Below are 22416 nucleotides of genomic sequence, written 5' to 3' on the forward strand. Positions count from 1 at the left end.
TTTGATAATGAATGATGCCTCCTCTCTCTTGATAATTGATGTTTTCACACTCTGCATTGGTCCCAGAGACAATAACTTTGTGCTTCATGGTATAGTAAAGTCCTCTTTTTCCTGAGTCCACCTATATAAAAGTTTCAGGCAGCTAGCCTCATGTTTAAAAAAAGTCTATTAAAAATTCCACGATTATTTAACAGTTAAACTTAGCTCATGACCCACTGCTTAAAATTCCAATGTTAACTATAAACTGTGCAACCTGTTTGCCTTTGACTTGGGCAAAGATGGAATCAGCCATTAAAAAAAATCATAACAGTTAAACAGTGGTTAGAGAGACCACTGAAATGTTATGAAGTGGTTGTTTTTTGCTATCTATCCAGTGAGATGATTTTCCCTACCAACTCCTTACAAACCCATGTCCTCTAGAAGCCAGCTGTCGTCATTTCAGACAGGCAGAGGAGGTTGGTCCAACGTCAAGTCACCCAAGAAGTGAGGTCAACCACTACCTGTAGTTCTGGTTCATCTTCAGAAATTCTGTAGGTTGTGGCAGGAGACTGGAGCAGAACTATGAACTCTGAAAACCGTGGAAAACCTTATCCTCTGTTCTTATTTTAGATAGGTTTTTTAGTATTTGTTTCTCAGCCTTTAAGTCTTTTCTTGGGTTCAAAGAAGTTTTGGGTCCTGTTGGGATGATATGATTGGTTCATTGTGTTCAATGCTTAGGCTAGGTAACCAGTGTTAATTAAAGGTGTATAGTAAATTAGTTTTTTGTTTGTTCTTGGCGCCATCTAATGGTTGTGTTATTGTTAATTTTGAATAGTTCTTTTGTCACTTCATTGGTAGTCTGAATAAAAGTGTCTTGGAAGCAATGTGAGAAGCCAAATATGGACAAAAAGCCTATCAAGGAAGTAGCAGATGACCTCATGGAATTCTATAGCTACTTTTGTGTTCTAGTCAAATTAACAGGAGGTTAGTCACCATCACTGACCGCAGCCTCAGGATGGAAACAGTGTTTTAAGTTGGTGGCTTTGTCCAGAAGGGGAAATTCCACATATTTAGGTCAATATCTACCCAGGAAATATTTTCATTTTGTGTGGAAGGGCAAGGTGTTATAGTTTCAAGCCGTATGCTTCGGTGTAGCCACTGCTTCTTAGGTAATCAATGCTCTTCAGATGTTCACCAGGGTTCTTGCAATAGTAGGTGTGAGGGCTCATATGTGGCATCAGGTGCATGATCAAGTAACTGGCTTAGCATGGCCGGTTCAGCAGTGACCCTTAATAAATCCTGCCACTTACGTTAGCTAACTGATAGAAGTCCAATCTGGAAGCAACCAGAATTACAAAATACTTAGGAATAGAGGACACCATGAGCACCTAAGATTGTTTGACAGAAGAGGCTTCAGAGCTTGTTCTTCTCCATTGTTCTTCTCTATTCATAAGTTACTCCAGAAGCCAGATCCCCAGCCAAGATGTAGGTAGCAGTGCCCACTGGTTTTCATGCCTCCTAGGAAGAGGTAGTACCTTACCTTTGATTCAAGAACTGCTCCATTCTGTTGCTGCTAAACAGACTTTGGTCAGCTGTAAACAGTTCCCCAACTCTCCAGTATCTATTTCAGGGAAAGTACACATAAACCTTCAGTGGTGACAGGGTTTCCAGAACCTGAGAGCATTCCCAGAACTTTTCTTGCCTGGTAAATTGTACCCAGATAGGAAGAACTTCGATGACAGTCCCACTTTTGACATTTTTTTCAGAACTGGGGAATGCTCTGTGTAAGGACTTTGAGGTCATAAAGTAAGTGCTTACTCTGGGAGGTTTTTCAGCAGAGGCCATCACTAGACATTGGGACTAGTACAGCCATCCTTCATCCATTCAAAGCCTTGATTCAAGTCGTAACTACCCCCCCCCCTTTTTCTTTTACTCTTATTCTTATGCCAGAAGAGCATGACCATCTGTAGTTTAAGGTTGCAAGTCTGCTCCTGCTCAAGTCTTCAAGGTTTTGGGTCTTGATATGAATACTTAAGTAGAATTGAAAAGGTGAGTTAGTTTTTTTGAAAAAGATGTGTCTTTGAAGTCATTAAATTACCTAACTTGGATCTCTCATTGTAACAACAATGTTTCTTTAGTGTAGAAGGGTCAGCAAGTTCCATGCCATCTGCAGCAAGGTGACTCATACTAAAACTTGGACCTCTGTTATCTTATCTTTTGCTGTGACTTAGCTTCAGGACACAGTTCCCTAGTAATCAAGATAACTCCATGATTTTATATAAGTAACTTACCAAATTATTACGTAGCTATAGTTTCTACTTTATGCGACAGCTCAAAATTTGAAATTCGCGGTAGCGCTCTTTTGTTTTGGGTGTAGGTATACTGCCCAGCCCACTGTAGGGGAAGAATAGGTACAATGTAGCTAACCTACTACCCAGCCCACTGTCGGGGAAGAATAGGCACAGTGTAGCTAAGGAGCTCAATTCGTTTCTGCCGCCTAATGACTGAACACCAGTTATTAGCAGCTCTTGATTTGTTTTCGCCGGATGGCCGGAGATCGTCTTTGGTGAAGCACTCTTTGCTTTTGGTAGCACAGCTATTTAACTTAGCTAGAATTTGGATTATTTCTTTGATTGTGACTTGTCTAATTGGAATTTTGACCAGTATGTCTGACTCTAGTTTGTCTAGCATTAGGTATTGCAGCAAAGGCTGCAAAGCTAGACTCACTTCTGCAAAACATGACTCACATCCCATTTGTTGTACTTGTAGGGAACAAATTTGTTCTCCGGAATTGAATTGTGACAAATGTAAGGACTTGGAGAAGGGTAAATGGGAGACTTTACAGACACACTTAGACAAATTGCAGCGTGACCGAATTAGAAAAGCTACAGCTAGGGCCGAAGCTAAGGCTTCCGCTAGTACAGGTCATTCTCCAGGAGTTGATATTGATGTTATGCCTATCCCTTCATTGCCTGTGACAGCTTTTTCTCCCATTTCCAGTCCTCCAGCATTTCCTGTCACTCCATTACCTAGCTCTCATTCTGCTGAACCCAATGCCATTGCCAGCTTAGAAGCAGGGATAGATAAAAAATTTAATTTCCTTGTGAATACTGTTTCCCAGATTGGGAACTCTGAGAAGGTCCTGATGGACAAATTTAATAGTGGAGTGTCAGTGGAGGGGGTGGCTGTTCGTCCCACCGATGCTCCTAGACCAAGGTCCATGCTAAACTCCCCTTGCCAACCTGGGAGGAAGCAAACTGGCAGTCCAAGGGAAGTCGTTGGGGTTTGTCCACAAGCAGTCGTCACCTCATGCGAGCCTGTTGTCCGCCAATCCAGGCTGCGGAAGAACGCCATTGGAAAGGTGTTCGATTGAATGTACATGCCCTATCTTCAAGTGATTCAGATTCTCCCACATCAAAGAAACGCAGTGACCGTTTTGCAAAAGTTTCTAGGCCATTGAAAAGGCCGGGCGCTTCCTTGGATTCAGATTCGCCCCGTCTCATAAGCAAGCTGTAGAGAGAGAACGTAGCCCTCTCCCTTCTTGTAGTTTTTGGGAGTCGCCAGCAAGAGATTCTCGCTCCCATTCAGGTGCGCAAGTGTGTTCCGACACCAAAAGAGCGTATGCCAGTCCAGTTTATTGGCGCCAAGAGTACGAGCGCCCAGTGTACGACAGTGGTGTGCGTAAGCGCCAACTAAAAGATCGTTCAGTATCCGAGCTATCATCTCTAGAGCGCCCAGTGTCTGAGCACCCATCGTATGAGCACATTTCATCCAAGCGCCCATTGCATGAGTGTGCAGTTTTCTCCTTTCCAGTTTGTGGGCTCCCAGATTCCGAGTTAGAAGATCCCGTGTATGACCGCTCAGAGTGTGAATGTCAGATCACGGAGCGCCCAGGTGCCGAGTGCCCACCCTTGGGGGCGCCAAGTGTCCGTGAAGAATGCAGCCGCTTCAAAGGAGTCAGTGTGTGCTTCGACAGCGAGTGGCCGCCCAACGTCTGTGCATCCAATCGCTGTGGGCGCCTCTCTCAAAGTCCACTCTACTTCTACTATCTTCATGACCCCGCAAGGAGAATTTCCAGTATCTGATGCTTCAAGAGATTTTCTGTCTGTTGCTCAAGATCCACTGTTGGCGCTGCTTCAACTTCGGTTTGATAAAGTGTTGAGCCTTCTTCAAAAGCCAACTCCAGTAGTGCAAGAGACCTTGGAACCCCCAGAATCACCTGCTTTGTCCGTCAAGAAACCTGTAGAAGAGGAGCAACCTGCATCTAACTACTCGGCACTGCTCAGGTTTTTCCTGGCCTGTTACCCGTCGTTCTTCTCTCCAGCCATCCCTTTATCGCTGGATTCGGCCTTCTTGATGTGACAACTACCAGGTACCGTCAGACTTCCACGTATGATTTTGTCTTCGTTGTCGAAGAAAGCTTTTGGTCGTATGGATGCCTGGTTAGCGGAGAAGAGGGAAGTCGGGAAGGCGGTGTTCTGTTCGCCTCCCTCTCGTTTGATAAGGCAGAAGTACCTGTCTTATGCAACTGGAGAAGCTCTGCCCTTGAGAGTTTCTGCCTCCTCACAAGAGGACTTCTCCAGTATCATAGATGCTTCTCGTCATTCTGCTTTCTCGTTGGCCAGAATTCTCTTCACAGCCTGGGAATTAGACCATTTGCTTAAAGACGTCTTTAAAGTCTTCAAGGTCTTTAGTTTTCTGGATTGTACGATGGGGCCCTAGCCAAGAAAACAGAAGACTGTATGTCCCTTCAAGAGAACTTCGCATTGGACTGGCTGGGAGTACTGGCATGCGCTGATAGAGCCGTAAGAGATGGAGCACTAGAGCTAGCGACCATCTACGTAACAGGAATCCTCAAGAAACGAGATTTGTGGTGCTCGTTCACGGCAAAGGGAGTCACCCATTCGCAATGTTCTTCGCTTCTTTTTGCTCCCCTGGACAAGAATCGTCTGTTCCCGCAGGACACCCTGGAACGGGTTTCAGTGGAGCTACAGAAGAAGTTGACTCAGGACCTCCTCACTCAGTCCACCAAAAGGACTAAGTTCCCCGCACGAGCCACTACTTCTACCACAGCTACTAGAACGTTGTCGCCCTTGCAGCAACAGCCCTTTCAAAAGTTCTAGAGGTTGTTTCCAGTCCCGACCTAGAGCCAACCTCCGAACTTCCAGACCAACCAGGAAACCCATTAACAAGCCAACACCTCGAAAATGAGATGTCCGTCCTCCATGTTCCAGTGGGAGCAAGACTTTCCCATTTCTGGACAGAAAGGAAAAAGAAGAATGTGGAGTCGTGGGTGCTGAAGGTATTGGAAGAAGGCTATGCTATCCCTTTCAGGGAGAAACTTCCCTTAGTAACCTCTCCCATCAGCTTAACAGCCTACTCAGTAGACTCAGAGAGGTTTTTGGCCCTATCTCAGGAAGTGTCAGCCCTACTAGAAAAGAAAGCAGTGGAAGTAGTCGAGGATGTAAACACAGAGGGGTTTTACAACCGCCTTTTCATGGTTCCCAAGTCATCAGGAGGATGGAGACCTGTCCTGGATGTCAGTGCCCTGAACCTCTTCGTTCAATCAGCAAAGTTCAAAATGGAGATGAGTCGGTTTTGTCGGCCATCCATCAGGGAGACTGGATGGTTACAATCGACATGCAAGATGCTTACTTCCACATTCCATTTCACCCAGACTCCAGGAAGTATCTGAGGTTCGTGTTCCAGGACAGAGCTTTCCAGTTTTGGGCAATTTGCTTCGGACTCCCCACGACCCCTCAAGTTTTTACCTGGGTACTCTCTCCCCTAGCGAAATGGCCACATCTTATGGGGATAAACATACCTCTGTACCTGGACGATTGGCTCCTATGCTCCCCTCGAGATCTCAGTGCATGGAGGACCTGCAGAAAACTCTTCGTCTCGCTCAAGATTTAGGCCTTTTAATAAACTTTAAGAAGTCACACCTGGTCCCAACTCAGTCTATTCTATATTTGGGGATAGTGATTGACTCTCTTGAGTTTTCAGGCTTTTCCATCCCAACAGAGGATCCTAAATTGCCACAGGAAAGTCCAGGACTTCGTAACTTGCCCCTCCTGCTCAGCCAACGCATGGATGAGTCTTCTGGGAACCCTCTCTTCCGTAGAGAAGTTCGTTCCATTAGGCAGGCTACACACAAGAGTACTACGATTTTACCTGAGGGCCAGTTGGAAAAGGAACTCGCTCCCGGATTTGTTCGTTTTCAACATCACTCCCCAGACAAAAGAGGACCTCTGCTGGTGGCTAGCGGAAGACAGATTTACATCAATGTAAAGGAATTAAAAACGATTCATCTGGCACTTCAACACTTTGCAACGCAAACCTTCAAGACATTAGCAGTTCATGCGAACAGCATGACCACTCTGGCTTATATCAAGAATCAAGGAGGAACCCATTCTTTTATGCTCTACGAAAGCGACAAAAGGATTTTCGTCTATGGGCAAGGAGCAACAAGACCCAATTAGTGACCCGCTTCATTCAGGGCAGGATGAACATCCTTGCGGATGAATTGAGTCGTGGCAAACAGGTTCTGCTGATGGCATGGGCACTCAATCCACAGGTGTGCACTGACCTGTGGAAGCTGTGGGGAAAGCCGTTGATAGACCTGTTTGCAACGTCAAGGAACCATCGTCTTCCATTATATTGTTCCCCGGCTCCAGACCCGCAAGCATGGGCAGTGGATGCCATGCTGCAGGACTGGTCGAACCTCGACCTTTACGCCTTCCCTCCCTTCAGCATGGTGAGGGAAGTGTTAAAAAAGTTCAACACACACACAACAGCGTGTCAGTGACCTCAGTTGCTCCCTTTTGGCACACAAGGAGTGGTTCCCCAATCTGCTGAGCCTTTTGACGGACTTCCCAAGGCTACTTCCTCGGAAGAGAAATCTTCTCAAACAGCCACACTTCCTCCGATTCCATCAAGGCTTATCCACTCTCGCACTGACAGGCTTCAGACTGTCTGGGAGCTTGTCAGAGCAAAAGGATTTTCAAGGAAGACTGCAGAGGCTATTGCTAAGTGTAGGCGACAATCTTCTTCTGCAGTCTACCAAGCCAAGTGGGAAGTTTTCTGGAAGTGGTGCCGAGAGCGAAATACCTCCTCTTCTCAAACGTCTGTAGCCCAAATCGCAGATTTTCTATTACATCTTAGAACATCGAAAGGACTCACAACATCTACCATCAAGGGTTACAGAGCGATGTTGAGTTCAGTATTTAAACGTATAGGAGTAGACCTGTCTTCAAACCAAGACATCAACGATTTAATCAAACATTTGAATACTAGTAAGCAAGCTTGGAACTTGGATGTGGTCCTCAACTAGCTGTCAGGACCACCGTTTGAACCTTTGGATTCATCGTCACTTCGGAATCTGATGAAGAAGACCTTATTCTTGATGGCACTGGCTACAGCCAAGAGAGCTAGTGAGCTTCATGCCATTGTTAAAAGGATAGGTTTCTCACAAGGCAGTGCTGTATACTCACTAATTTTGGATTTTTTGGTCAAGAATGAGGACCCGGCTAACCCTTGGCCTTGCTCCTTTTCAATCAAGAGCCTGTCAGAAGCACTAGGTCCATCCAATCAAGAGAAAGTCCTCTGCCTTGAGAGTATACCTTGAGAGAACCAAAAACCTTAGAGGTTCAGCCCCTAATCTTCAGTGTTCTGTGAAAAACCCCAGCTGTCCTTTGTCCAAGAATGTATTATCATTCTTTTTAAGATCCATGATTTCGGAAGCACATTCGGGAGTTCAAGGTGATTTACTGCCCTTGTGTAAAGTAAAGGCTCATGAAATAAGAGCTGTGGCGACCTCTTTGGCTTTCAGACGTAACCTGTCTCTCTCTTCAATTTTGCAAGCAACATTTTGGAGGTGTAAGTCAGCGTTTGCCATGTTTTACTTACGGGATATTGAAACGGTGTATGAAAAATGCAGTACCTTAGGTCTGTTCTTCGCAGCTGGCATGGTATTGGAGGATGAGGGATAGGAGGAACGCCTTCTTTTTCCTCTATCCACTCTCCTTGAATAAGGATAGTTGCAATTCTTGGGAAGTCTGGTGAACACTTGAGTCGTAAGTGTCACCAATCTGTATTTTATGGTTTTGGTTAAAATTTTGTGGTGGTGTAGGTTAATTTTATCTGGTTTTTGTTGTAATGGTTTACTGTGCCCAGGGCAAGGGCATATCCACATATTATTTATGCGACCTTTTGGATTGTTAGCTTTGGCAACCTGCGATTAACCTCCTACTTTGCAAAGCACCCACTCAAGTAGAGACGACCCTTGGCTCTACCTCCATACCACTACAGGTCGAGAAGAGCTATGACCTGATGAAGTACCCGTCTGCCATTGCTTCCTCACCAGGTAAGGTTACAACAAACATTTCAAGATGCTGGCTAATTTTCTATTCCAAATTCTTCTCCATATCAGAGTTTTTTGGGGTAGTATATGTCCATTCCTCCCACCTCCAATCAATGTGGGATTCAGCTATGCAATTATTTGGTAAGTTACTTATATAGAAATGACATTTTTATGATAAAATAATTACATGATCGGAGCCCTTCCTCCTCCCCTCTCATAGACATAGAGCATGAACGAATTGAGCTCTTTAGCTACGAGGTACCTTTTCTTCCCCGATAGTGGGCGGGGTAGTATACCTACACCCAAAACAAGAGTGCTACCATGAATTTTGAATTTTGAGCTGCCGCGTAAAGTAGAAACTATAGCTATGTAATTATTTGGTAAGTATATAAACAAATTAATTTATTATAAAAATGCCATTTTTTTGCTATCCCCTCAGTTTTCTCTCAGGCCTGGAATGAAGACCTGCTCCTTAGTTCAGGTTTGGCTATTTGGTTGTGTCTATGAAACCAAGGAGTTGCAGAAAGTAGCAAATAGTAGGTTTTTTTCCACAGGTTGTATTGAGAGGCAGGTAATAAGTTATTGTTGAATTATTTTAAAGGCTGTGGTAATGTTTCCGAGTAAAAGTTGCTTAGGTTAAATTCCTAACCTATGAGGTTGGGGTACTTTTGCGTCCTGGCTTTTTAAAAGAAATCTTTATATCTGCTCTGTTTTAATGGAAAGTGTCTCAGATGTGCCAAATATTTATTTACTGCACTACCTCTCATGTAAAACATTATGGAGTCAGTTGGATGAATATTCCTTAGGGCTAGTAGTTGTGGTAGGTCAGACATTACCTGCTTCAGATGTAGATTTGTCCCAGGAATCACTTTCATCATCTCAACCATCTCATCATGGAATCTTTTGTACAACATTTAATGAGGTCACTCACTTAGAATTTGGATAAGTGCGTGAGCATCTTCATTGTTCAGGATTCCATAAAATACAACTACTCTTCATAGTAACAGGGTCCTAGTCCAACTCATAACTATTTTGTCTGTACCGGGGTTTCAGATAATCAGATCCCTCGCACCTTAGTTGCTATTCAGGCTTTGGTAAAAGTATTGGCACTGTGATAACAAATGTAATTTTTTAAATGAAATTTAAACACTCATTTTTTAAATGAAATTTTTTCAGCACAAAATCAGTCGCCCACCTTATTCTGCTGTTCTTTCACTTCTCAGACCACTCAAAAAGTGAGACATTTGGTTACTAGGGACCTGGGTGTCGATCTTATTTTTTTCTGTTTCTGAGCATGGAGCTATGTGGGATTTTATGGTAATACATGAAAAGATTATTAAAAATAATTACTAAAATTAATTTTTAAGGTGAAACTTACCCTCCATATCATTTACTTTATCAGTGACTGCTTAATGCGTGTTTGGCATATGTTAAAAATTGAAACAATTATTAACCCTCTGGTGATCCGATGATGTGAAACTGCGTCAATAAATTTTTTGCCAAAGTGCTCCGATGACGCAATTTCTGCGTCATCCGTGAGTTATTTTGGGGGGAAATTCACCAAAAGAAAAGTCATCCAAAGAAAACAAGAATTACGCCTTTGAGTGGGCAGATCTTGGACCTACAAGAAAATGTAAACAGGAAACCGATAGGTATCGCATATGCGCGGCAGTCCTCCCCCAACTCAAGCACTTCACCTCCTGTTTTGACCGAGTCCAGCACGTCGTTTTAGCGCTCTCACGTTTTTTGCTTTGCTGTCATTTATCTGCGTTTGTGAAGTGCTTTCGCTTTTGCTATTGTTATAAAAGTGTTTGCAAGTGATTGTTGAGTATTTGGAATAATATTTCAACTGTTTTTCGATAAGATAAATAGTGAAGAATGAGTGTTCCCAGAAAAATTTGAGCAATTGAAGCTGAAAGACGGAAATGTCGTTGAAAGACAAAAGTATATGTAAAAGAAGTAAATTCTTCACTTTTATTACATATATTTCTGTCTTTCAACATTTCCATCTTTCAGCTTCAATTGCTCAATTTTTTCTGGGAACACTTATTACTTTTATGTGGGCTATTTATAGAAAACTTATTCAGCTTTCCATTGCAATTTTCACTTTTTTCTTATTGTTATTCATTACTGAGTAATTACGAAAAATGCAAGCGTAAATATGAGCCCTCGAGAACCCAGTTGAGCTGCGTAGTTCGGCCTAGGGTTTACGAGTGCATGAATAATTTTTTGTACGCCTGTTTGTGCATCTGTAAATAACTTCAGTGTGCTTGTATTATATATCATTCGAACGGCCATTCATTGTACTTTATCGTGCTGAATGGTAAAATGTAAAAGTATCAACGTTTCTATATAAAAATCTTTAGAGAACAATTGACTTTACGTGAGAAAACCAAAACTTATGTCTTTGAGCTTCAGTTGCTCAATTATTTACTGGGAACACCTATTGATTGTAGGTAATATATATATAGGAAGTTTATTCAGCTTTCCATTGCAGTTTTCACTTTTTTTCTAGCATTTTTAGTATCAAGTAATTATGAAAAATGTCAGCGTATATACTGTATATATGCATTGAACGCCATAGTTCGGCCAGAATTTATGCATGCATAGATAATTTTTTGTACGCCTGTTTGTGCGTCTGTAAATATCTTCAATGTGCATGTATTATGTATCATTCGAACGGCCATTCCTTGCACTTTATCGTGCTGAACAGCAAAATGTAAAAATATCATTTCTATATAATAATCGTTGCCTTATATTTTCTTAGAAAAAAAAAAAGATTGTTCGTAATCTAACGACAATTGCTCAATTTTATTCTGACGATACATATATCTTTCTTTTGTGTGCCTTATAGGAAATTTATTCAGCTTTCTAATGCCACCTTTATTTTTTCTCTATCTTTATTCCTGACTTAGGTGTGATACGAAACGTCAACATAAGTAGGTTGGAAAATCTGAAAATTGCACACCGTAAAAATTGGCATTTTTTAATTGGTAACAGCTAATTAGCAAACACATTTATAGCAAAATGATTGCTTTCACGTGAAATTCCAAACATTTCCACACAATTTACGTTGAAAATAAACTCCCCAAACCTAATTATTATGTTTTTCATGATTATTTCAAAGAAATATCTACGATTTTCCTTAAAAATTTCACATTCATCATGTCTTTATTATTATTTCTAAGCCTTGCAAAGATTTTCTGATTGCTTTAGGAAAAAATTCAATAATTTTCCGACATCATAAAACAAACCAGAAGCCTATATCAGTTATATTTTGGACATATCAATTTTTACAAAGAAACTTTTCCGCGCGAGCCCCCTTTTCCCTCCACAGCATAGGTCGTGTACCGGGTAGCTCTATAGGAACCCCCGTAAGCGCGAGAAGGTTAATGAGCTCTCCCGTTAGTTACTCCCACTCTCTGGATGGTGGGGGTAAGACAGCGATTGTTTTGGTTATCATTCTTCTTTTGTCAGTGAATTTGGCTGGTTGTGTAGACAAGTGCTCTGAATTTTGGATTGTTTTTCCTTGGTTAACAAATTGGATCATCTGGATTTTGGTTTGCTACTGTCAATATGGTTTCCTCTTTTCAATCTTCCCTATGCAAATCTGTTAGATTTTGCAAGGTAAGCAGTTGTAAGACCAGATTATGTTCATTGAAGTACATTGCTCATGAAATATGCTGTGATCATTGAGGTATGAATTGTTATTCAGAGAACTGTTGTGATCATTGCAAGGATTGATCTTTGGAAGAGACAGAAAAGATGGTTAATTGCAGAATTAGAAAAGAGAAGGACTGACTTAGAAAAGAAGTAAAGAAAACAGCTAGTGTTGAATCTAGGTCTCCTTATGAATTAACACCTGATCAAGAAAGTAGAGGTAGGTCTACAGATTCTTCTCTAGTGGGTAGAAATCCTGACACACCCCTCTAAATCAGCTCAAGGTAGTAGATTAGATTTATTGCAGTCAGATATTGATTTGGTTAAATCTAGAACTGAATTCGTTTAAAAGATTTGAGTCTTGCTGTGAATGTATGTAAAGCATTAGCAGGAACAGTGTTCTCTTGTTTCTTTAGTCACTCTGCAGATGGAGCCTTGCCTGTCACCTCTGCGCTCCCTGCCAACAGGCCTGTAGTCCTGGGGTTTCCAGACAAGGACTAACATCCCAGGATGTTCAAGGACTGTGCCCTCTGTCTCCTGCCTTCACTCTTCGGTCCTCCGTGGACAGACTTACATCATGCTTGCCTAACGACAGGTATGGTAGGGTGTAAAGGTCTAGACCTTCATGTTGGACCCTGTTGTCCCAAGTTATTCTAGTAATTCGTCTGAGCCAGGTAACCGATCACAATCCGTAGTGAGTGCTGTCAGTGTGCGTGCAGCCATTGGTAGGAGGTTTGGATTCATAGACAGGCAGTTAACCCTTTAACGCCGAAGCCCTATTTACAAAAACGTCTCCCGTATGCCGGTGGCGTTCGGTGAGTTAGCGCCGAAGCGGAAAAAAAGTTTTTTTCAAAAAATCACAGCACGCTTAGTTTTTAAGATTAAGAGTTCATTTTTGGCTCCTTTTTTTGTCATTGCCTGAAGTTTAGTATGCAACCACCAGAAATGAAAAAAAATATCATTATCATATATAAATATTGGAATATATGACAGCGAAAAAAAAAAAACGTATATAATTGTATACAAATCGCGCTGTAAGCAAAACGGTTAAAGCTAATGAGTTAATTTTTTTTTAGTTGTATTGTACACTAAATTGCAATGATTTTGGTATATAACAAATTTTAAAACGATCAAAGCAACACAGAGAAAATATTATCACAAAATGATGCATGAATTAATGAACGTTGCGGACGTAAAAAAATGTTTTTTTCAAAAATTCACCATAAATCGAAATATTGTGCTAGAGACTTCCCGTTTGTTGAAAAATGAAGCTAATTGATTGAATGTTACTAGATTGTAAGTGTTTTAGCTTACAATTGCAGTTTTCGACCATTTGGTCGAGTTAAAGTTGACCGAAAGTCAAATTTTTCTATTTATTGTGATTTATATGAAAATATTTCAAAACTGATAAAAGCTACAACCATGAGTTATTTTTTGTTGTATTCTAAATGAAATTGCACACATTTTCATATATAAAACTTTATGTAACGACTAATATAAAGCGGTGCAAATATTACGACAACGAGACAAAAGAATTTCTGAGATGTTGGCGAGTTACGCAGCATGAGCGTAAGGAAAATGTTTTTTTAAATTCACCAGAAATCGAAATATTGTGCTAGAGACTTCCAATTTATTGCAAAATGAAGGTAAACGATTGAATATTACTAGAATGTAAGAGTTTTAGCTTACAATTGCGTTTTTTTACCATTTCGGTCGAGTTAAAGTTGACCGAAGGTTGAAATTTTGGCAGTTATCGTGATTTATGTGAAAATATTTCAAAACTGATAAAAGCTACAACCATGAGCTATTTTCTGTTGTATTCTACATGGAATTGCGCATTTTTTCATATATAAAAGTTTATGTAACGACTAATGTAAAACGATGCAAACATTACGACAACATGACGAAAGAATTTCTGAGATGTTCGGCCGAGTTACAGCAGCGCATGAGCGTAAGGAAAAATTTTTTTTTTCAGAAATTCACCATAAATCAAAATATTGTGCTAGAGACTTCCAGTTTGTTGCAAAATGAAGGTACATGATTGAATATTACTAGAATGTAAGAGTTTTAGCTTATAATTGCGTTTTTACCATTTCGGTCGAGTTAAAGTTGACCGAAGGTTGAAATTTTGGCAGTTATCGTGATTTATATGAAAATATTTCAAAACTGATAAAAGCTACAACCATGAGTTATTTTCTGTTGTATTCTACATGAAATTGCGCACATTTCCATATATAAAACTTTATGTAACGACTAATATAAAACAGTGCAAACATTACGACAAGCGTGTGAAAGAATTTCTGGCGAGGCGTAAGGAAAAGTTTTTTCAAAATTCACCATAAATCGAAATATTGTGCTAGAGACTTCCAGTTGGTTGCCAAATGAAGGTAAATGATTGAATATTACTAGATCGTAAGAGTTTTAGCTTACAATTGCGTTTTTACCATTTCGGTCGAGTCAAAGTTGACCGAAGGTTGAAATTTTGGCAGTTATCGTGGTTTATATGAAAATATTTCCAAACTGATAAAAGCTGCAACCATGGGTTGTATTTTGCTGTATTGTACATGAAATTGCACACAATTTCATATATAAAACTTTATGTAACGGCTAATATAGAACAGTGCAAAAATTACGACAAAATGACGAAAGAATTTATGAAATTTTCCGAGTTACTGGTGTAAGAAAAATTTTTTTTCAAAAATTCACCATAAATCGAAATATTGTGCTAGAGACTTCCAATTTGTTGCAAATGAAGGTACATGATTGAATATTATTAGAATGTAAGAGTTTTAGCTTACAATTGCGTTTTTCAACCATTTCGGTCGAGTCAAAGTTGACCGAAGGTTGAAATTTTTGTAGTCGACGAACGGTACGTCCACTCGGTACCCAACAGACAATTTTAGTTATGATACGTCAATAAAGGGGTTAAGTAGCAAGGGTTCACACCAAGTCTCCCCTTATGATCCTGATTATTTGCGTTTTGATCTTGTCAAGGCTGCCGGTATGTTCACATCTGAGGCTTTTGCAACTTTTATGGACTTTCCAAAGCTAAGGGTAAGTGTGCCAGAGAGTCACATTTATCCTTGAGCCTCAATCAAGGTTGTGAGAGGCATCAAGTCCACATATAGTTCGCATATTTCTTCGTTGAGGCTGCAATCATTGAGTCCTCTCAAGGAATCGTCAAGTCTGCATGAGGCACCAGCAAGTCCACACGAGGCATAGAGGTTTATCAAGGCCGCAGGTGTCGAGGCATGTGAGGTGTTGAGTCCTCTTTCTGTATTTAGGGGAAGTAAGGCATTAAGTACACACAATTGTATTCATAGTGGCCTCAATGGGGCACGTGAAACCTCTCCAGTTTCAGAAAGGAAAGTGCCTAGGAAGAAAGGTTTTCTCTCCCTTGCATCTGCTGAATTGACTCCATCTAGTGTTGAGAGGAAACTTTCAACTTTTAGGTCTCTGCCAGAATGGATTACAGGAACTATAGCTCCTGGTCGTGTGAGACCATCTGGTTCTTGGGCTGCTACTTATATCTGTGATGAGAAAGACAGATAGACTTAGCTCTTCCTGTCAGCGTTCTTTTGCCTCTTCTATAGGATTTGGAAGGAAGAGGAGCACTTAGAATCTGTCCCTCAGTTTTTAAGGAAGTGGTTCAGTTGTGCTCAGACAGATATCCACAGTTCTTTCTGGTTGTCTTTTAAGGTGCCTCACTCTCAAGAGCCTCCAGGTTGGGATCTAACTCTTCACCTCTTCCTTCTTTTAAGCCGTCAGATTCTGTACTTTGGAGATTTGACTCGGTCGCATAGGGTTCCTAAGAAAATCTCCTCCAAAGGATGCTCACTTTTGTCCTCCTATCTGCCTGCTAGAAAGTCTATGGTGCATTAGACAGGCAATTTTCTCCCCATTTATCCTGCTCTGGCTGTGGATGGCACTTTTTGTCCATGATTTTTCCAGCCAAGAGAGGCGTAGTTGCATCAGGTAAGTTGCATTTCTTGATTCAAGAAGCCAAGGTTTGGCCTTAAGCTATCAAGCTGTCTTTTAGTGAAATTGTTCTGAACACTGTTGAACAGTGCTTGAAGAAGTTTGGTGAACCTCTTCCTCCTTTGGCCAGGGACCCCTCCGATAAGCCCTTAAGGTTTTTTGCTTCCCTAGACAAGACTTATCTTGTGAAAGGTGAACTCTCGCATGTCACAAGCAACCTCAAAGTTCACAGGAGAGAGTAACTATGCTCTCTGCTGGCTCCTTCAGTCTGCCATCCTTAATAAACAGTTGTTGGTTTCAGCTCATCCCTTTGGGAAGGTAACAGATGACAAGCTGTCCATGTCCATAGCTTTGGAGACAGAGAAAACTGAAAATAGAACTTTTCTCTACCAATCCCAGGCCACTAAAGGGAAGTCTCCCTCGTCTTCCACTTCCTTTAAATGCTCTTCAGACAATACCTCCACCTTCTCTTGGTCTTCCTTTCCAAGCTGAGGAAGGGAAAAAGTGTCCCTTCAGCAGCAAGGACCCAGATCTCATTCTGCCAAGGGAGGGAAGTTCAATTTCTCAGCTAATGGCAAGAATCATAAGTCTGATAAAGAATAGCTCCTCAAGTCCTTGGGTACCTGTAGGTGGTAGGTTGGGCCACTTTGCGTGAGGTTGGGAACACTTATAAGTACACGCTTGGGTAAAGAAAGTACTTATGGAAGGTTATTGCAACTTATGGAAGGTTATTGCATTCCTTTCAGGAATTTGCCAACTCTTTCTAACCATCTCAGTCATACAGAGGCAACCTAGAGAAGAGGCAGGTGTTGGAAGTCTCATCTCTTATTAGAGAAGGCAGCAATAGAGGAGGTACTGGCTATGTCATTGGGTTTTTACAACAGGCTGTTGTATCCAGGCTCAACCTCTATGTCCAGTTGTCCCCATTTTCCATGTAGTCAGTCCTGGCAACCTTGGAGAAGGGGCCGTGGATGTTTATGGTGGACATGAAAGTTGCATACTTACGCCCCCATTCACCAATATTCAAGGAAGTTTCTTTGCTTTGTCTTTGAGTGGAAGACACATCAATTTAGAGCTCTGTTTTATGCTGAGTTCCACTCCACAAGTTTTCACCAGGGTGCTATCCCCCCTTTACAAATTGGCTACACTTGTTAGTAGTAAAGATGCTTCTGTACCTGGATGACTGGGTTATCATTGAAAATTTCAGGGGAGATTGCCTGAGGGCAAGAGAGCTAGTAATGGGTTTGGCAAAAGCCCGAGGCCTACTAATAAATTTCACAAAGTCGTCCTTGGAACTGACAGAAAGAGTGACCTATCTGGTCATGGTGGTCGATTCAGTTCTTTTCAAGGTTTTTGCAACACAGGCTGAGTAGACTATCTTATTAATCATGAGAATTTGCCTCTTCAGAGAGTATGCCCTCCAAATGCTGGCTGTCTTTCTTAGGCCACATGCCTTCTCTGGAGAAGCTAGTCATGGGTGCTTGACTATGAATGAGACCACTTCAGTTGCACTTGAAGAGACACTGGCACTGAGAGACACAGCCAGACCACTAGTTGATGCCGTGCAGCCCAGAACTGATCCCTTACCTTTATTAGTGGATGTCTGAAGAAGTACTTCTTGCAGGGAAGTTCCCTATAGTCCCCGAGCTCAGGCCTCTCACTGTATTCTGATGCCTCAGACAAGGGTTGGGGTATGGTTATGGGGGACCAGGTCACTCCAGGGGTGTGTTTGCCAGTTGAAATGAGTATTCACATAAACTTCAGGAGATGTTGGATATCCAGAAGGGACTTCAAGACCTGGAAAGAGCGGTGACCAACAAATGAATTTTTGTTGTCTTGGACAACTTCACTTCTCTGGCTTATCGAAGAAGACAAGGAGGCACGAAGTCTGAAACCTTGGTAGCCATCACCATGGATTTACTCTTTGGATAAAGAAGATGAATATTGTCTTAATGCCTCAGTTTGTGCGCAGTCGACTGAATGTTTTGGGGGACGTGCCAAGTCGTCTGGGACAGGTACTCTTCCATGAATGGACTTCGAACCCTGTAGTTTGCAAGGTGATTTGGAGAGAGTTCAGACAACCTCTCATCGATCTCTTCACAGCAAAGCTGAATCATCACCTTTATCCACCTGGACTCTCAAACCTGGGCAATAGATGCTGTGGTTCAAGATTGGACAAACCTATTCGTATATGAAGGGGGTGCTCAAGAAGTTGGGGAATCCCAGAACACCATCATGATTCTAATTGCACTTTGGTGGCCGAGGAAGCATTGGTTCCCAGACCTGGAAATGTCCATAGAAGTTCCCCGACTGTTACTTTTGTGGACAAATCTACTTCGACAGACTGGGACAGAAAAACTTCATGGAATTATCGACATACATCATTTAATTGCATGGGAACAGTCAACAAGCTCTCGGCTCTAGAGGCTTTTCAAAGTCGTCTGGGGATTCTGTCCTTGCAGCAAGGAGAAGTATGCTAATATATATCAGAAACTGGAGGAGCTAAATGTATCATGGTGCAGTATAGTGGTATTTCCTATCTTTGCACCAACATTGGTAATATAATAAAGTTCTGCGCTTCTCAAGATATCCCAAAGGTTTGTCTGTTACCTCCATCAAAGGCTATAAATCCATATTGGCTTCTGTTTTATGGCATGCTGGATTGGATATTTCGAATGATGTTGACTTGTAAGTAGCTATTCACTCATTTCATCTGAAATGCCAAAGGTTTTGCAAAAGCTGCGTTTATGGAACCTGGATGTCACCTTAAGTTCCTTTCGAGGCCTCCTTTTGAACTCCTGAGAGAGGCTTCTCTTAAGGCTCTTTCTTTGCAAATACACTTTCTGGTTGCCTTGGCTTTGGTCAGATTGGTAAGTGGATTACAAGTGAGATCATCATTAGTAGGGTTTTCATGTACTGGAGCATTCATGCTGAGAATTCTGTCAAGGCCAAAGCTCTTCCAAGAGTTTTTTTTGTCCCCTCTCTAGAAACTCTAACTCCCGAGGAAGAAAGCTACTTTTATACCCTCTTATAGCTCTGAGGATTTATATGTCTTTAAACCATTAAGGAAGCAGTGTAGGAAACCATTTTACACTGTCCTCAGGTTCCTAAGTCTAAGATTGCATGGAAGATTGTCCCCTATTTAAGGTGAAACTGCATGATGTTAAAGCAGTGGCTACATCTACAGGATTAGATTTTTTCAGCACCTCTCTAGTTTTGGCAGCTCAGGGGAGTTGTAGCTCTGTGTTTGCTTCTAACTACTTGAGGGACATTGAGGTCAGTGTGGAGACTGCCATACACTAGCACCTATAGGTTCAGCAGGGTAGATTATCTCCTGGTCTTCTTATATTTTACAGAGGTAAGTTCTTGCTACCAACCTTCATCCTGGGTAAGTTAGGATCCATATGTATTTGGGTTCGTACATGGTAATATCATACACCACGTTTGTTGATTATTTTGCTTTGTTTGGTCTTGTGTAAGACCAAAGTTTTTTTTTTTTTTAGAATAAGTAATGTTTGTGTAGGTTGCAGAGCCATTGCCTCTCAGTGGAGAAAGCTACCCTGAGCTGATTAAGAACCACTTTTACCTGCAAATTGATCTTGTTTTGGGGTGCGAGGTGCCACACTAACTCAGTTAGGTAGGTGGTAACTCTTTCTAGATCATGGTTTAGTTGATGTTGTAGCTCCATCAGCTCTGCAGGCCTGAGGAACAGGGAGCTAACTTGCCGTTCTGAATTGCACAGCCATCAACCAGTGGTCATATTCAGGGTCCACATTCCACCTACAGTAGTGGACCAAACCTTTTGAAGATTCTCATCTGACAAGTTACTGTGGGATCATATTCATCAAGTAAGCAGCAAGAAAGATATTTCTAATGATGTCTGATAATGTGGCTATAGAGATGTCGCACCCACCTCCAGCACACAATGTTGGAGTCAGCAAGTGGTAGAGGGTAAATTTCACCCCAAAACTAGTGATTTTGATGATAAAAAAATTTTTTAGGTACTTATTTCTGCCATTGAGCTCCCTCTGTCTTTCCCCTCTTAAGATATTAAGAGAAGATTGACAGCTAAAACAATCGCTGTCCTAGCCCCATCCTCCAAGGAGTGGGATAAGTAATGGGAGTGCTTGTTAATGATTGTTTTAGTTTTTAACTCCTGTCGAACCCTTATTAAGTAGTTGCAGGTAAAGCAAATGATAGAGGGTATGTGCCTAAAAAAGGGATTTTGACAAAGGAAAAATCTATTTCTGGGGGAAGACCTGTGTCACCCGGTGAAATATCCTTTAGCACATATTTCTAGGTATAAGTATTGCTAAATATACCAGAGAAAAAGCTAAACACAATGCCAGGGTTACGACCCCCAGATCGAACGCCATTATATGGTGTCGGTATACACAAAGGGTGAGTGGTGCCACTGCCACAGGCCTTCGCCCTATAGAGCTCTCCAATCTCAAAACCCCGAAAAGTGAGGAGCCGTTACATACCTCACCCTCTTCTCCCAGCCAACCACCACCTCAGCCGCCATCTTGTAAACATCCCAAGTTAGCACCCCCCAAGCTTGGTATGCCACTCAGGGGGGGAAAGGAAATACAGGGATGGGTCACCGGGTGACACAGGTCTTCCCCCAGAAATAGATTTTTCCTTTGTCAAAATCCCTTTTCTGGGCTCGACCTGTGTAAGCTGGTGAAATTATAACAGAGAATCAGCCATACAAAAGCTTGGTGCTAAATAAAACTATAAGAAAATTACTGTTTTAATAACCCAAAGCATTAATAATGAAACATGATTAACAATATAGGGCACACAGACAAAATTAATTACACCAAGACACTTAAGGCTAACGAAATAGGGGTACAACAAAATATGCAAAACGGTCAGGAGTCAGGCTGTGAAGCAGGCCTGACCTAAAGGTAGAAGGCATGGCGAGTAAATGAGGCAGGCAGGCGAGAGAGGAATAAAGGACAGGATAAACTAAGGTTACATAAGCTAGTCTAGGGCAGGAGGAACAACACTTCCTGCAGCCACTGTGGAGTATTTAAGAGCCTCTAGAGATTTAAGATAGTGGCGTTTGAACACTGTTGGTGATTTCCAGCCCGTATACTTTTTAAGGTCATCAAAACTCATATTATGAAAATAATTAGCTGAGGTGGCCACTGCTCGAATATCATGTACCCTAGGTACTGAATCCGGGTTTGCTTGCTTTATGAAATACAGTATTTGTTGCCTGATGGCCTTTAAAGAAATGGTTCCTCCATTTTCTCTAACAAAAAGAGGGCCAGACATTCTATTAGAAGTTCTATTTAAATAAGCTTTTAAAGTGTTAACTGGGCATAAGGACAGATCCTTTGGAAGGGGGATAACCTTCCAAGGGGACCATCTATTTTGTGGATCTTCATTCTTAGCTAGAAACTTGAGATCCGGAGACAACAGAACTTCTCTCTGACGGGAGGAAATCAACATGGTTCGGTTCTCTAGAGAGAGCAGACAGTTCAGAAATTCTGGCACCTGAGACTAGGCTAATTAAAAATAACGTTTCCCTTAACAGACTCGAGTATGAACACAGTTCATTATCAGTGTCTGATGCTAATTTAAGTACATCATTTAAGAACCAGGAAACCGTGTGGGGACGGGTTGCTGGTCTAAGACAGCGCATGCTTTAGGAATTGCTGAAAAATATGAATCTGTAAGGTTAATATTGAAGCCATGTAAAAATATTTTTCTTAAAGCAGATTTTGCTGTAGTAATAGTACTAGAGGCCAGTCCTTTCTCAAATAATGATCTGAAGAAAGAGATTGCAAGGTTCGTGGTCATTTCCTGAGCTTCAGATTCCCTCAGAAATAATGCTAACTTTTTAACTGCTGAGTCTTATTGTCTGAGGGTAGATTCCCTTTTGTCTGATTCTATGAACAGTGTATTAATAGGATCAATGTTAGCGTCTCTCTGAGCTGCAAACTTCATGAAGTCCATAAAGCTAGGGCATTCAGAATTCTTGAGGAAGCTGACACAGTCCGAGTTTGTACTATTTGTGTCAACCTTGGACTGGGGATTTGTATCTTGGAGTTTCAACTCTAGAAGAAGAGGAAACCAATTGCTCTTCGGCCAGTTGGGTGCCACAAGTGCTACTTGACCTTTGAATGATCTGAGTTTGTGTAAAACTTTCATCAACAGGTTTATTGGTGGAAACAGACAGATCCTTTGCCACCTGTTCCAATCTATTGACATCGCATCTGTGGAGTGAGCTAGAGGGTCTAGATTGGGAGCAACGTAACACGGAAGCTTGTGGTTGCTCTTTGTGGCAAACAGGTCCACCTGGAGACTTGGTACCTGAAGACAAATCCACTCGAATGATGCTTTGTCCAATGACCATTCCGACTCCAGAGGAGTTGTCCTGGACAGTGAATCTGCACTGACATTCCGGACACCTGCCAGATGAGTAG

General features: G+C 41.6%; 1 protein-coding gene across 1 annotated transcript in view; it reads left to right on the forward strand.

Moving 5' to 3' along the window:
- LOC136833798 (N-acetylneuraminate 9-O-acetyltransferase) overlaps positions 1–22416 on the forward strand; it is a 263251-nt gene that overhangs the window by 96914 nt on the left and 143921 nt on the right. The window lies entirely within an intron of this gene.

This window comes from Macrobrachium rosenbergii, chromosome 52 (assembly GCF_040412425.1).
Source record: "Macrobrachium rosenbergii isolate ZJJX-2024 chromosome 52, ASM4041242v1, whole genome shotgun sequence".
Lineage (NCBI taxonomy): Eukaryota > Metazoa > Arthropoda > Malacostraca > Decapoda > Palaemonidae > Macrobrachium > Macrobrachium rosenbergii.